The sequence below is a fragment of the Marmota marmota genome, unplaced genomic scaffold (genome assembly GCF_001458135.2).
Source record: "Marmota marmota marmota unplaced genomic scaffold, marMar, whole genome shotgun sequence".
In the NCBI taxonomy this organism is placed as follows: Eukaryota; Metazoa; Chordata; class Mammalia; order Rodentia; family Sciuridae; genus Marmota; species Marmota marmota.
In genome coordinates, this window is record NW_026005937.1 from 192,824 (window position 1) to 207,544 (window position 14,721).

A 14,721-nucleotide genomic window follows, 5' to 3' on the forward strand; every position below is an offset into this window, starting at 1 on the left:
TTTTTTTTTTTTTTTTTTTTTTTTTTTTTTTTTTTTAGCCATCATTGCCAGAATTCCTATCTTCATCCTAGTGCCGGTGAAGACAAAGATAAAACCAAACTACAGCTTCTTCAATAGCTATCACAGTAAACTGTATAAACTGATGCATCAATGAATAATAACTCAGCAAGTAATGCTCAATCAAGTAGTCAATTTACTTTGGGAGGAAATGGACATATTGATAGATTCCTCTGCTTTGAACTGCTTGCAGAACTTGCCAGGACTATGTATCACTTGTATGCATTGTGAACTATCTGTTGGTGCAGCAAATTGTGGTAGTGCTGGCGTATCTTTGCTGATGGTGTCACCGGTTGTACAATTTTTCCATAGGAGCCGTCAATTGCCTTGGTGTCATGGCATTTCTGTATCCTCCTCCCTTCTGCTAGTGACGGTCTAAAATTTGGGGGCCAACAGAGGTGAGGCAAAGATCCTCACCCCCCACTGGCACCAAGGCCAAATTTGGGGGCCAACAGAGGTGAGGCAAAGAACCTCACCCCCCACACTGGTGCATAGGCCTATCCACAAGTATGGCTGTATGCTGTACCAGTAGTCAGTGACGGGTAAGTTCCAATTGCAGTGGTACCAACCTAAGACAGGAGGCTGACGTCTTGAGGTCAGCTCATCTGATGACAGGTAAGGACCATATGTGTATTGGACAACCTAACCGGCATGGTCCCTAAGCCATAATTCTTGTCGTTTAATTAAACAGAAGGGGAGAGATGTTGAGAGCCACAGCCGAGTCGGAATGGCCTCTGTCATTTTGCCAATAGTATTGGTTGAGAGGTAAGCCATTACGATGATGCTGGATTGATTTGGTTGTATATTAGACCTTTACTGTCTGCCTTGGCCTGCTACTTTGGAGTTCTTGTGGGGATTCCCAGAGAGTTCCCATTGGTTGGGGAAGTGCAGGAGGAGGGATTTCCGGAAGAGAGATTTGTTGGTTCCGGAAGGAGCCGCATGGCATTTGGGAGAGTTCCCGGGGAGCGTGTGTGGAGTGTGCTGGTGGAGTTCAGAAACAAAGTTTGTTCCTGCTTCAGTGGCTCGTGATTTGTGCCCAGCCAGACTGCGTCACAGGTGGGAGGGGTCATCTGACTGGAGGGGCAAGTCCCCTATTCCCTGTCTGCTATGGTATATGTGCTCCACCTGACAACCACGTGGGAGGGGTCACCTACCTAAAGGGGCCAGTTCCCTGTATCCGGGCTGCAGCAGTACAGGAGCTTCCCTGACACCCAGGTTGGAGATGTCTCCTGCCTAGTTGGGCGGTCCCCACTACCTTGGCTGCAGTGAATACTAGTTCCCTTCCCTAACCCAGATGGGAGAGTTCTCCACCTGAAGGGGTGAGTCCCCTCTACCCTGGCTGCTGTGGTATACTAGCTTTCCCTGACACTGAAGTGGGAGGGTTCTTCTGCCTGGAGAGCCAAGTCCCCTCTACCCTGGCTGTGGCATTATACAACCTCCCCCTTTCACCCTGGTTGGAGGAGTTTTTGCCTGTGTGGAAAGTACCCTCTACCTTGGCTGCAGTAGTATATAAGCTCCCTTCAATGCCCAAGTTGGGGGGGGGTCTCCCATCTCCAGGGATAAGTCATCTCTACCCTGGCTAAGGTGGTATACAAGCTCCCTGAGACACCCACGTGGAAGTGGTTTCCCGCCTGGAGGGATGAGTCCCCTCAACCCTGGCTGCTGCAGTAGAGGACTTCTGAAACCCAGGTGATAGATGTCTTCCGCCTGGAGGATAGAGTCCTCTGGACACTGCCTGTGGAGGTATAGGTGCTCCCACTGACACCCAGATGGGAGGTGTCTCATGCCTTGAGGGGTGAGTCCCCTCCACCCTGGCTCTGGAGATACAGGAGCTCCCCCCAACACCCAGTGGGGAGGGGTCTCTTGCCTTCAGGGGCGAGTCCCATCTACAATGGTAGCATCAGGATAAGAACTCCCCCTGACAACCAATTGAAAGGGGTCTCCTGCCTGGAGGGGTGAGTCTCTGCTACCCTGGCTAAGATGGAATATGAACTGGCCCTGGCACCAACATGGGAGGGGTCTCTTGCCTGGAGGAGCATGTCCACTCTTCCTGGCTGCTGCAGTATATGAGCTTCCCCTGACACCCAGGTGGGAGAGGTCTTCCACCTGGAGGGACAAGTATGCTCTCCCCTGGCTGCTGCTGTATAGGGGCTCTCCCAGACACGCAAGTGGGAGGGGTCATCAAAAAAGAGAGGCGAGTCCCCTCTACCCGGTCTATGGTGGTATACGAGCTCCTCCCCACCATACCCACGAGGGAGGGGTACCCAATATGGAGGGGTGAGTTTCCTCTACTCCAACTACTGCAGTATACTAGCTCCCCCTGACACCCTGGTGGGAGTGTTCTCCCACCTGGAGGGGCAAGAACCCTCTATCCTGGCTGCTGTGTTATATGACTTCCCCTGACATGCAGGTGGAAGGAGTCTTTCACCTGGAGGGTTGAGTCCCCTATACCCTGGCTAAGGTGTTATACAAGCTTCACATGACACCCAGGTGGGAAGGATTTCCTCCCTAGAGGGGCAAGTTCCCACTACCCTAGTTACAGTACTATATGAGCTCCCCCACTCATACCCAGTGGGCGGGGTCTCCTGCCTGGAGGGGCGAGTTCCCTCTATCATGGCTGGGGCAGTATACTAGGTCTCCCTGACACCCCAGGAAGGGAGGGTCTCCCGCCTGGAGTAGCGAGTTTCCCCTACCCTTCCTGTGACGTTATAGGAGTTCACCTGGACACCCAGGTGGAAGGGATCTCCCGCCTGGATGGGCGCATCCCCTCTACCCTGGCTGTGGCAGTATAAGAGCTCCCTCTGACACCCAGGTAGAAAAGGTACTGCTCCTAGAGCACGGAATCCCCTCTACCCTAGCTGTGGAGGTAGGTATACAAGCTTCCCAGACACCCAGGTGGGAGGGGTCTCCCGGCTGGAGGGGCAAGTCCCCTCTACCCTGGCTTTGCGGTATACAAGCTCACCCCAGCACCCAGTTGGGAGGGGTCTCCCATCTGGAGGGGCAAGTCTCCCCTAATTTGGCTGGTGCCATGTAAGAGCTCCTAGGACACCCATGTGGGAGGCGTCTTCCAACTGGAAGGGCGAGGCCCCGCTACCCTAGCTGCAGAGGTATAGGAGCTCCCCCAGACACCAGGTGGGAGGGTCTCTCACCTGGAGGGGCGAGTCCTTGCTACTCTGGTGGAGGTTGTATATGAGCTCCCCTTGACACACAGGTGGGAGGGGTCTTCGCCTGGAGATGCGAGTCCCCTCTTACCTGGCTGTGGCATTATACATTCTCCCCCTGACACTCTGGTGGGAAGTGTCTCTCGCCTGGTGCAGCAAGTACCCTCTACACTCGCTACAGTGGTATATGACCTCCCCACACACACACACAGGTGGGAGGGGTATCCCTTCTGGAGGGGCAAGTCACCTCTACCCTGGCTAAGGTGGTATACAAGCTCCCTGATACACCCAGGTGGAAGGGGTCTCCTGCCTTCAGGGGCGAGTCCTCTCTACCCTGCCTCTGAAGTACAGTAGCTCTCCTCTCACCAAGTTGGGAAGGGTCTCCCACCTGGAGGGCAGAGTCTCCTGGACCCTGACTGTAGTGGTATAGGGGCTCCCACTGGCACCCAGGTTTTACGAGTCTCCACACTGGAGGGGTGAGTCCCCTCCACCCTGGTTGGGAGATATAGGAGCCCCTCCACACACACCCAGGAGGGAGGAGTGTCTTGCCTTGAGGAGTGAGTCCCATTTACAATGGTTGTGGGGGGATAAGAGCTCCTCCTGACAATCAGGTAAAAGAGGTCTCCTGCCTGAAGAGGTGAGTCTCTGCTACCCTGTTTGTAGCTGTATACCTGCCAAGCTCCAACACCCAGGTGGGAGGGGTCTCCTGCTTGGAAGGGCAAGTCCCCTCTATCTTTGCTAAGGTGGAATTCAAGTTCACCCTGGCACCAAGATGGGAGGGGTCTCTTGCCTGTAGTGGCCACTCGGCTCTCCCTTGGCTGCTGCTGTATAGGATCTCCCTGAGACACCAAGGTGGGAGAGGTTTCCTGACTGGATGGGTGAGTCCCCTCTTACCTGGCTGCAGCGGTATAGGAGCTCCTCTAACACCAGGTGGGATGGGTCTCTGGCCTGGAGGTGCGAGTCCCTGCAATACTGGCTGTTGTGGTATAGGAGCTCCCCTAACACCCAGGTGGGAGGGGTCTCTTGTCTGGAGGGGAGAGTCTCTGGAACCCTGGCTGCTGCAGTATATCAGCACACCCAGAACAACTAGGTGGGAGTGGTCCCCAGCCTGGCAGTGAGAGTCCCCTCTACCCTGGCTGCAGTGGTATATGAGCTCCACTCCATACCCAGGTGGGAGGGGTCTTTGCCTGGAGAGGCAAATCCCCTCTAACCTAGCTGCTGAGGTTAGGGTCTCCTGCCTAGAGGGGCAAGTCCCTGTTACCCTGGCTGCAGCTGTATAGGAGCCCCCTCTACAAACCCAGGTGGGAGGGGGTCTCTTGCCTGGAGGGGCAAGTCACCTCTACACGGGCTGAGGCAGAATACAAGATAGCCTGGACACCAAGGTGGGAGGGGTCTCTTGCCTCGAGGAACCAGTCTGCTGTACCCAGGCTGCAGAGGTATAAGAGCTCCCACAAACAATCATGTCCCTTTTTATTCACCCAAGTGCTTGGCTCTCCATTACTGGGCCCTGCTCCTTGCTTGAGCCCCTGGCTGCCCATCTTGAGAACCCTGTCACTGTCCCTTGGTTTCAGGACCCTTTTACCTTCCCCCTTCTGTGACTCTCCTCTGTTCCCCTATGGTTACGTATCCTGGCACTGCCCAGACCTTCTTCTCCCCTGCTTCTTTCTAGCCTGGGCTCCTCAAATGGGTCCCTGGCTTCCCACTGATCCCACCTTAAACTCTGCACCACAGGTATCACCTCACAGTGCCTGATTTTGCCCTTATTTTGGTCCAGGTCCCTCTCTGAGGATCTACTCACCTGGGACAGAAGAATGGAATTGGCTGGCCTCTGCACCCTGAATGCTTCCAGTGGGAAACACAGCCCTGCCAATTGCCTGTGTCCCCTTCACTGCCTGAACATTGATGCCTGGCAGTAAACATGTGACTTGCTCCAACCAAGCCCTGAGAAATCCCCTCCCTTCTCTCCAGGGCCCTCTTACCTTGCATGCTTCCCCAACCCCAACCCAGCCTTCCCTAACCTTGGTCCATTGTGCTCCAGTCCCAGGGCCTGGCTGCTTGCCTGAGCCCCTGACCATTTTCCTCATGTCCTTTAGCATAGCATGGAGTCTCTTTGTGTTGGATCTGAGCTGGGGGCCTCTTGTTTGTGCTGCACAGCATGCTCCACTAGGTGCCCCTTGCTATTTTCTCTGACTTGTGGTCCTCGTGCAACCCCTTCCTCGCATTCCCCTCGAGAATTCCACTGGCGCTTTTGGGTCTCCTTCTCTTTGGGTCTCTCATCCATGATCAGTTGGGTGGGTCTCTTTCTGGGGCTGCTGGCTTGGGTCCTGGGTCATGCCCCTCTGTACACGCACCAGAACTACCCTCGTGCCCTCCTATATCCCTCCTCCTATCCCCCTTTCCTTGCCAGGCCTCCTTTGTCAGATCCCTGGCCCTGGATTCTAATCTGGGCCAGGGTGCCTTATGGGAAACAGAGCCCTGCCTCCTGCCTGGACCCCTTGCTCTTTCTGTCTGCTTGGTCCTGCACCCAGAACCCTGACACATGACAGTGGCCTTAGGCCTGTACCTGCTTGCCCCTGTTGGATCCCCTGCCTTCCCACCCAAGTCTTGTGCACTGTCCTGAGTCCCCTGCCCCAGCCCCAGCCCTTGGATTTCCATTCCCTATCCTGGCTCCTTGCTTGAGCCTCTGATGGCCATTGTTGCCCAGAGCGTGCCTGGTCATTGACTGTGGGCCCCTTGCTTGGGCTGCTTCCCTACTCCCCTTGGTGTTCCTGCATTGCAGTCCACTAGTGCTGCCCGCCTGCCCAGCCCAGCCCTTCCCTGTTCTCCCCTGGCATGGGCCCTCTTCTAGGTCCCTACATTGGGCTCCTTGTTGGGGTCCAGGCCCTACCCCACCAGCCCCTGTCCTCTGGCCCTTCCTGCTGTGCTCTTCTTTGGCCCTTCTATTGTTCCTGTCCCTGTCAAGCCTCCTTTCTTTATCCCTTTCCCAGGGTTCACACCCACGCCAAGAAGGTGGACCTGGTCTATTGGTCCTCCTGGCTCCATAAGAAAAAAAGTAGTCCTGCCCCTTGCCTGGGCCTCCCTGGCCCTGTATACTGTCTTGAGTCCCCTGCCACAGCGTTGGCCCTCTGCTCTGAATTCCCTGGCCTGGCTCCTCCCTGGAGCCTCCTGTGCCCCTTCTTGCTTCTTGCCAATTTTCTGCTTTCCTTGGCTTCCTTTCTTGCAGAACCCTAGTGCTGCCCACCTGCCCGGTCCTGCCCTTCCCTGCTCTGCCCTGCCATGGGACCACACCTAGGTCCCTAGTCTGGTCTCCTTGCTGGGGTCCTGTCCCCCAACCCAACAATACACATCCTCTGGCCTATTCTGCTGTACTCTTCTTTGGACGTCCTGTTGTCCCTGTCCCTACCACAACCCTTTTCCTGATCCCTTTACTAGGATGCACACCAGGGCAGAGACTTGACCTGTCCTTTTGGACCTTCGAGCTCCCTTTGGTAAAATGTAGCCCTGCCCCTTGCCTGGGCCCTTTGGCCTCTATCATCCCGGGCCTTACTCCCCAACCCTGACTCCCAGCAGTGGACCTGGTCTTTGAGCCCTCTTCTCCCTGCGCTACCCCTCCCATTTCTATTCTCCCTCCCCTCCCCAGCCCTGTCCATTTTCATGAGATACCAGCCTATGTCCTGCCACTTGGCTCTCCAGTCCTTGGCCTCGTCTCTTGCTTGAACCCCTGCCTGCTCTTTTCGAGGATGCTGTCCCTGTCCCGTGATTTCAGGCCCATTTTTCTGGCCCCCTCATGGGCCTCCCCTCTGTTCCCCTTGTACTGTGATATCCTGGCACTGCCTGGATCCTCCCCTACCACTCTTTCTCCCTAGCCTGTGATCCTTGAAGGGGTCTTGGCTCCCCACCCACCCTGCCCCTAATTCCGGACACATGGTATACCCTCACAGTGCCCTCCTTTGGCCCTCCTTTGGTCTTGGTCTCTCTGTGAGGTTCTACTCACTTGGGACAGAGGAGTGTAATTGGCTGGCCTCTGGGCCCTGAAGGTTCCCTAGGGAAACCCAGCCCTGCCCCTCACCTGGGCCCCCTTTGCCTTCCAAACCTTGCCACCTGGCAGTGGACTTGGGCCATCCACTGACCTTGTCCTGCGCAATCATCTCCCTTCCCTCCCCTACCCTCTAGCCTTGCATGATGCCCCTACCCCAACCCATTCCTCCCTAACCCTGATGTTTCATGCTCCAGTTTCTGGAACTTGCTGCTTGCCTGAGCCCCAGACTGCATTCTGTGGAATCACAAGGTGTCACTTCGCATTGGGGATTACCTGGGGTCCATTGCCTGGGTCACTTAGTGCACTCCACTGGGTGCCCTTTTCTCTGCCCTCCGTTTCCACATCCTAGCACCAACCCTTCCTCTCATTCCACTCGCAATTTCCCTTGGAGTGGTGGCCTCCTGCTTCTTGGGTTTATAAATGCTCAATTGGTGGGATTAGTCCCTTGCCTGGGATCCTGGCTTGGGTCTTGGCTCTTGCCCCTCTTCACACCCACCGTGACCCCCCCATCATGCCCTCCTGTCATACGCCTCATGGCCTCCATCCCTTGCCAGGCCCCCGTCTGGGCAGGGCACCTCATGGGAACAAGAGCCCTGTCCCTAGACTGGGCCTATTGCTCTCCCTGGGCCCATGGTCCTAGTCTTGGAAAACTGAGTCCTGGCAGTGGCCCTGGGCCTGGAACCTACTTCCCTACTGCCATATCCCCTGCCTTCCCTCCTCTGCCATGTCCACTCTCCTGATCCCCTGTCCCCAGCTCTGGCCTTTGTCTCTCGATTTCCTGGCCTGTCTCCTCACTTGAGCCTCTGGTGGCTCTTCTTGCTCTGTGCTTGCCCCTCTTTTGGGCTGCTTCCCTGCTCCTCTTGGCTTCCCTGCATGGCAGAACCCTAGTGCTGCCTTCCTACACAGACCTTGCCCATCTCTGCACTTTCAGGATGAGGTCTTCCTCTAGGTCCCTAAGCAGTATCCCTGCTGGGGTCCTCATCTCCACCCCATCAACAGGCATCCTCCAGCACTTCCTGTTGTGCCCTCCTTGATACCTCCTGTTGTTACTGTCCCTGTAGTGCCCATTTTCTTGATCCCTTTACCAGGATGCTCACCAGGGCCAGATGACTGGACCTGGACTTTGGCCCTGTGGGCTCTCTTTGGAAAAATGTAGCCCTTCCCCTTTTTCTGGACCCTTTAGCCTCCCTCAGCCTGGACCCTGCTCCCAACCCTCACACCCATCAGTTGACCTGGGCCTTGAGCCCTCCTCTCCCTGTGCACCCGTGCCCCTTTCTCAGCTACCTCCTGTTCCTAGACCTGTCGGTTTTCATGAGACCACTTCCTGGGCCAATGTACTTTGATCTCCATTCCTGGGCCTGGATCCTTGCTTGAGGCTGCCCTTCTACAGGACCCTGTCCCTTTCCCTTGATTTCAAGCCCCTTTATTCAGCCCCCTCTTTTGCCTCCCCTCTGTTCTCCTTGTATTGAAGTGTAACCCCCTTACTCCACAGAAAAGTCTTAACTGGGCTTCTCCAGAATTCTTCACCATGGCTGTTTTTAGGACTGTCTGCAAAAGAGTCTCTAAAAAAGAGTTCAATGTTGATTAACTTCCTATTTTCCTATTGCCCTGTTTTACTTGGCCACTGGCCAAGAAGATTCCAGCACTCCAGGTGCCTGGGCACCCCTTACTAGTTTTTGCACAAACATATCTAGTATAGTAGTTTGTAGAAATGGGCAAACAAGGCTGGTGACCTTGAGCTGGGCTTCACAGAGATGTCTACATTTTTAAGATATGTTACCAACTGGGCTGCATGGTAACAACTGGCAGGGAGAGGAAAAATGGGGAAAAGAAGATCTCCTCTTTTCAGGAGTTGTCCTTGAAGAGTTAAATTGCCCAAAACTGTGAAAGAAAAAGCTGATTTTATGTGAACTTTTTCAAACTGTGAACTACTGAACCCCTCCCCTTACATGCTGTGTATAAAATTCTGAAACTACCTGAACTCGGCTTTCATGGGATTGATTGATTACAGCAAAAGTGCCCTCTAAGCCTGGCTGCAGCCAAATAAAACTGTTTCCTGCTATGTTTGGTGTTTTGCCTCATTTGTTCCTACAACATTTGTGGGGAACCAGATGGGACAGAGGAAGTAGGGAAGGATATTGTGACTCTCTTGTATCTGGGGACCCATTTACCTGGGGTGGTCGGAGACAGAGTTCCTCTTGGCACATCCAGGCCACTCTTGGACTAAAGGAGGATTGACTCACCCAGCACCCTAGGGATGCCACCCAAGAGCACCAAGGGACTCACAGGCAGCAGCAACCAGAATTAGGGTTTTGGAGCACTCCTCAACAGAACAGTTAGGACCTGGGTCCATTTGTTTTTGAAGCCCACCTGACTTCCCCTTCAAGGCCTAAGCAGGTGGAAGAGAAGCTTGATCAACCTCTGTTGGGTCCAGAATATTCTCCAAAGTGATTGGAGCTGAAACAGACCTGGGTAGTCACCCAAGTAGGCTGTGTTTGGGGTCAGCAAGCAGAGCAGAAATCATGACACACTTTTTATTTGGTTTAGAAATGTTGGAATTTGGGCAGTATAGAATTTTTTTTCTGACCAATCTGTGGGAAAAGTATGTGAATGAGATGGACAAAGGAAAGATTTCCTACCCAACCCCAGTGCTGAAGTGAGTGTGTAGTCCTGATCTGAGGTTCCATGGCACCTCATATAGTCTATGGTGGAATTTCACTAACCAACATCTAGGTTAAAGCTCCAAGTTGGGGGTTGATGCCAACCCACCATTCTAAGAGGGCTCTGAGTAACTGCAAGGGGAACAGCCTGAGACATACAAAGCTAGTCTTGTCCTAAATGTACAACACTGATGCAGGCAGGAACATGGGAGGCACACAAAGAAAACTGAAGCATCTGAAATATTTGTTAGAAACCTTTAGGAAGGTTTTCCTGGTAACTGTGGGGTGAAACTCCGTCCACTAATGTGACATACTCTCTGAATTAGAATGGCCCACACAAGATGAGGGCTAGCAACCAGAAGGCACTTCAGATGACAGCATCATTGGTGAAGTCCTTTTGATTATTGTTGGAGTCCCTGAACCATTTCCCTTACATTGATTGCTGTCAAGAAATAGTACAGAGACAGCCCCTGTTTAGATGGACAGTCCAAGCAGATGTTAGCCAGGAGCCTAGTGGTCTCTAAGACACAGTGGAAAGCAGCTAACAAGAATTGCTGATGGAGCAAAAACAGAAAGGGAAAGAGTTTTCCCCATGAACCAGCAGAGGACCCACCACCTTAGAAGCCACTCTACCCAACCTGTGACCTATGACCTCAGCCTTGTCATCCTCAGAAGCAACAAATGATGAACCCCAATACAGGCTATTCCTTCCTCTTTGGTGTCCTCAGAGCCAAAGGCTTCCTAGAATCAAAGACTCTTTCAACCCCCAAGATTAAGGTGGGGGATTTGTCCCAAGACCAGAGCCACAACCCAGATGAGAGCACTCCAGATGCCTCTGCAAGGGACTAAAGGACCTGCCCATTTTGACCAGAGGAAAATACCTGAGGGAGACAAGGCTGTTTGGTGTGCCAGCCTTTCATCACCATTGCATTCATAAGCTGGAAAAATCATACTTCCTTCTACATGGAGAAACCCTGGACCATGACTGATCTGATGCAGCCCATTATCCAGACCTAGGATGGGGCCCCAGCAAAGAAGAAGGGCTAAAAATAAAGACATCAAGAAGCCCTCATAGGAATTCTATGAGAAAAAAAGTATAAGAAAAAAAAACTGTTCCCAAGAGTTAGAAGGAATCGAAGCAAGCCCTAAGCCCTAGTCTAAGCCAGAGTGCATCTGCAGACAAATAGAGCCGAGCAAATCCTCCAGCTGCTCGAGCATTTCCCCTCTTGCACATTTGATAGCCCTGAACATTTCTCTAGACCCCACATCTGCCAAAGACCCCTCTGCCATATGAAATAGGCAGTAATGATCAAAAGATTTGTGCCCATCTGACTCAGAGCTAAGTGTTTGGGCCACTGCTGCTGCTGCCCCTCTCCCTGCCCAGAGGTGCCCAGGAGAGGAGGGGCACCATACAAGCATAGCTTCCACAATGCAAGTTTGTCAGGGAAGAGATGCCGAGGCTCAAGCAACAGGTGACCAATGCAGCATTTGTGTAACAGGCTCAGAGTGACATTCACCAAAAATTACTAACTGGCTTTACTGAGAAGTGTGCCAGAGAGCTGATGAAGATGGCCACCACACTTTTCCTCATTGGGGACCCAGAGGCTCAAAGACAGGCAGACCAAAAAGATAAAGAGGAGGATGGATCTTCTTACAGCTGCCCTCACCACAAACCCAAATATCACTCAAAGAGGGGGGGGGTCTCACTAGAACAAAGTCAATAGTCCAAATGTTAATAAGGAAAAAAAAAAGCGTAGCCAGACAAAAGGGGAAGGCTCCAGTGGCCCTGGTGGACAAGCACCTACTGCCATGCTCTAATGCTAAGCCTTGAACAGAGAAGGAATGAATACTTTCCCCCAACCTTTGGCCTGAACACCTCCTTTCAGTTTTTTCCCACTTGCTCAGAAGTTGGTGATTGACGAATATGGAAGGGGTCCAATAGACACAATCAACTGTATATGATGCATGGGACCCAGCACCTAAGGAGTGCTCAGCTTCTGCAATCCCCAAAATGAACCAGAAATATATTCATGTTAATACCCAATAGTGGGCCATAGGGAGCACACTCCAAAAGGACATGCCATGCTGGCTCCAAGCCACAGGCTGTGAGCCACCAACAGGAAGGGACACAGAGCCCCATGCACCAAGACATAGCAAACAAAAATTCAAGTGGGGCAGCTACTATACACAATTAGAGCAGGCTCCCACCTGTCAAGAGGAGAAAGCCACACAGACAAAGACCAACACCTAGGTGAGCACAATATGCCTGCCAAACCAGGACCTGCAGTGAACCTACCCTCCAACCATGGCAGACACCCCATGCCGAGATTGACATAGGTGCCCTGTATACAAATGATGTCCCAGGTCATCAATCTCTGCTAAGATTTACATTAGATTTGAGAGTAGGAGAATCCCAACAGCCAAGATCCTATACCGGGAGATAACAAAAAAAATTCCTGCATCTTAAAGTGCCAGAGGATATATGTAAGCTCTCCTTCCCTAAATTACAGTTCCTCCCAGGGGCTGGAGGACACCATTCCTGGGACAGTACTGGAGTCTGACTTTAAAGCCCATGTTTATCAAGAAAAATGTAAAATACTTTGGTTACCATCTGACTCAGCAACAGAACAGACAATAGCAACTGGGCCTCAAAAGAAACAGGAATTATGCTCAATTCCATTTCTTTCAACCTGCCATCAGACTAGAGAATTCTTTAGGGCTACCAGATTCAGCAATATATGGATCCCCAACTTTCAGTTATAGGAAACCTCTCTTTGAAGCCACAAAGGGGGGATGGGATCCTTTAATGGGGGCCACCTAAGCAAACTACCTTTGAGAACATTAAACAAGCACTCTCAGTGCATCTGGACTAGGGCTCCCTGACCTCACAAAGCTGTACTTTCTGTATATCCAGGAACAGTCTCGAATGGCTGTAGGAATCTTGATATGGGCATCTGTCCAAAGAGCTGGGCTCTGTAGCCCAAGATTGGCCAACTTGCTTATGGGCCCTTGCAGCCACAGATCTTCTGGTGTTGGAAGCTGGTAAATTGGCTAAGGGACAAATATTGATTTTCAGTGTTCCTCATTCAATATTGACATTGGTAGAGTAAAAAGGACAATATTGGTTGACTAATGGTCAATACCAGGGCATATTATGTGAAAACCCATGTATCCATGTGGAAGTCATCAAGACTCTGAACCCAGCAACCTTGTTGCCCATTGGACCTGGACAACCTGATCACAACTGTACTGAAGTCATGGATGAAATGTTCTCCAGCAGACCACACCTGGCAGACCAGCCCTCAGGAACCCTGATGAGTACTTCACAGATGGAAGCAGTTTTATAAAAGATGGGGTATGTTTTTCTGGATATGCAGTGGTCACTCTGGACTCCACTGTCAAAGCAGAATCTCTGCCTCAGGGAACCTCAGCACAAAAAGCAAAATTTATTGCTTTGATTCAAGCACCTCAGTTGACAGCAGGAGTCTATGTCGATATTCACATAGACTCAAAATATGTGTTTGCTACCCTTCATGTCCATAGGGCCTTATGTAAGGAAAAGGGGCTCATTAACTCAGGAGGAAAAATGTCATGATGTATGGGCAAGAAATTCATAAACTTTTGGATGCACTGTGGGCTCCCAGGAAAGTTGTGATTATATATTGCCAAGGTCATCGAAAGGGAAATACTATGGTTTCTCTGGGCAACTGGAGAGTGGACAGAGAGGCCAGGGAACTCTCTGCAAGAAATCAGAAGAAAACCCAGTCCCAGGTTTAAAGGCTGCCCTTCTGCTAGGCTGACTATTTAACACAAAGGGAGCCAAGATACTCCCAACATGAACATAAATGGTTTAAGACTGAAAAATAAAATTTTCTCCCAGGAGGATGATGGAGATATTGTGGTGACCGGCATAACCATCGTGGAGAATATAGCCCAAGCCTCTATCAAGGAGTTCCACAGAAGAACACGTTGGACATACAGCACTTGAGACAGTTCTGAGTTAACATTTCTATGTCCTCTGGCTCACAAACTTCACCTGGATATTCTGAAAAGAATGTGAGTTTTGTGCTCACAACAATCCTTGTCAGGGGCCAGAGCTCCCACCAGGAATCCAAATCATAGGAGGAGCACCTTTTGAAGACTTGGAAATATACTTAACTGAACTACCACACCCTTGCAGCCACAGATCTTCTGGTATGTAAGCTCCCCTTTTGGTATGTAAGCTATAAGTAACTTTTGGGTTTTGTGTGTTCCTACTCTAACTGGGTGGAAGCCTTTCTCTCTCACCCTGAAAAGGCAATGGAGATAACCAGGATACTTCTCTGGGAAATGATTCCAGATTTTTTATTCCAATAACAATTGGCTCAGACAATCGGACAGCTTTTGGGCAGAGGTGATGTGATTACTGACCAAGAGTTTAAACATCAGATGGAAGTTACATACTGCCTATAGGCTGTGGAGTTCTGATAAAGTACAAAGGGTGAATAGGACTTTAAGTCTCAGTCAGGAGACTCACTTAAATTGTGATGAACTTCTCCCTATGACACTGTTGAGGATTAGATCCATTCCCACTAGGAGGACTGGATTCTCTCCTTATTAGATAATGTACATGAGGCCCCTCTTATTAGGGGACCATTGGGAGGCTTAAAGAGATAGAAGAATTCACCCTGAGAAGCAAGCTTCAGATCTTAGGGAAAACTTTACAGGTTCTCAACCAATGGGTTATAGAAAGATTGCCACTAAGTTTGACCACAGGTACACACTCCTTCAAGCCTGGAGATTGATTCTGGATCAAATAATAAAA

The 14,721-nt window shown here is 51.4% G+C and overlaps 1 long non-coding RNA gene across 1 annotated transcript in view; it reads right to left on the minus strand.

Annotated features, from left to right (window-relative positions):
• Positions 1-13,329, minus strand: part of LOC125614693 — a 23,960-nt gene extending 10,631 nt beyond the window's left edge. The window contains exons 1-2 of the long non-coding RNA XR_007345260.1: positions 13,302-13,329; positions 3,389-3,393 (exon numbers count right to left, since the gene is read on the minus strand). This is a non-coding gene — a long non-coding RNA (uncharacterized LOC125614693). The remainder of the gene's footprint in view (positions 1-3,388; positions 3,394-13,301) is intronic.
• Positions 13,330-14,721: the final 1,392 nt, after the last annotated feature.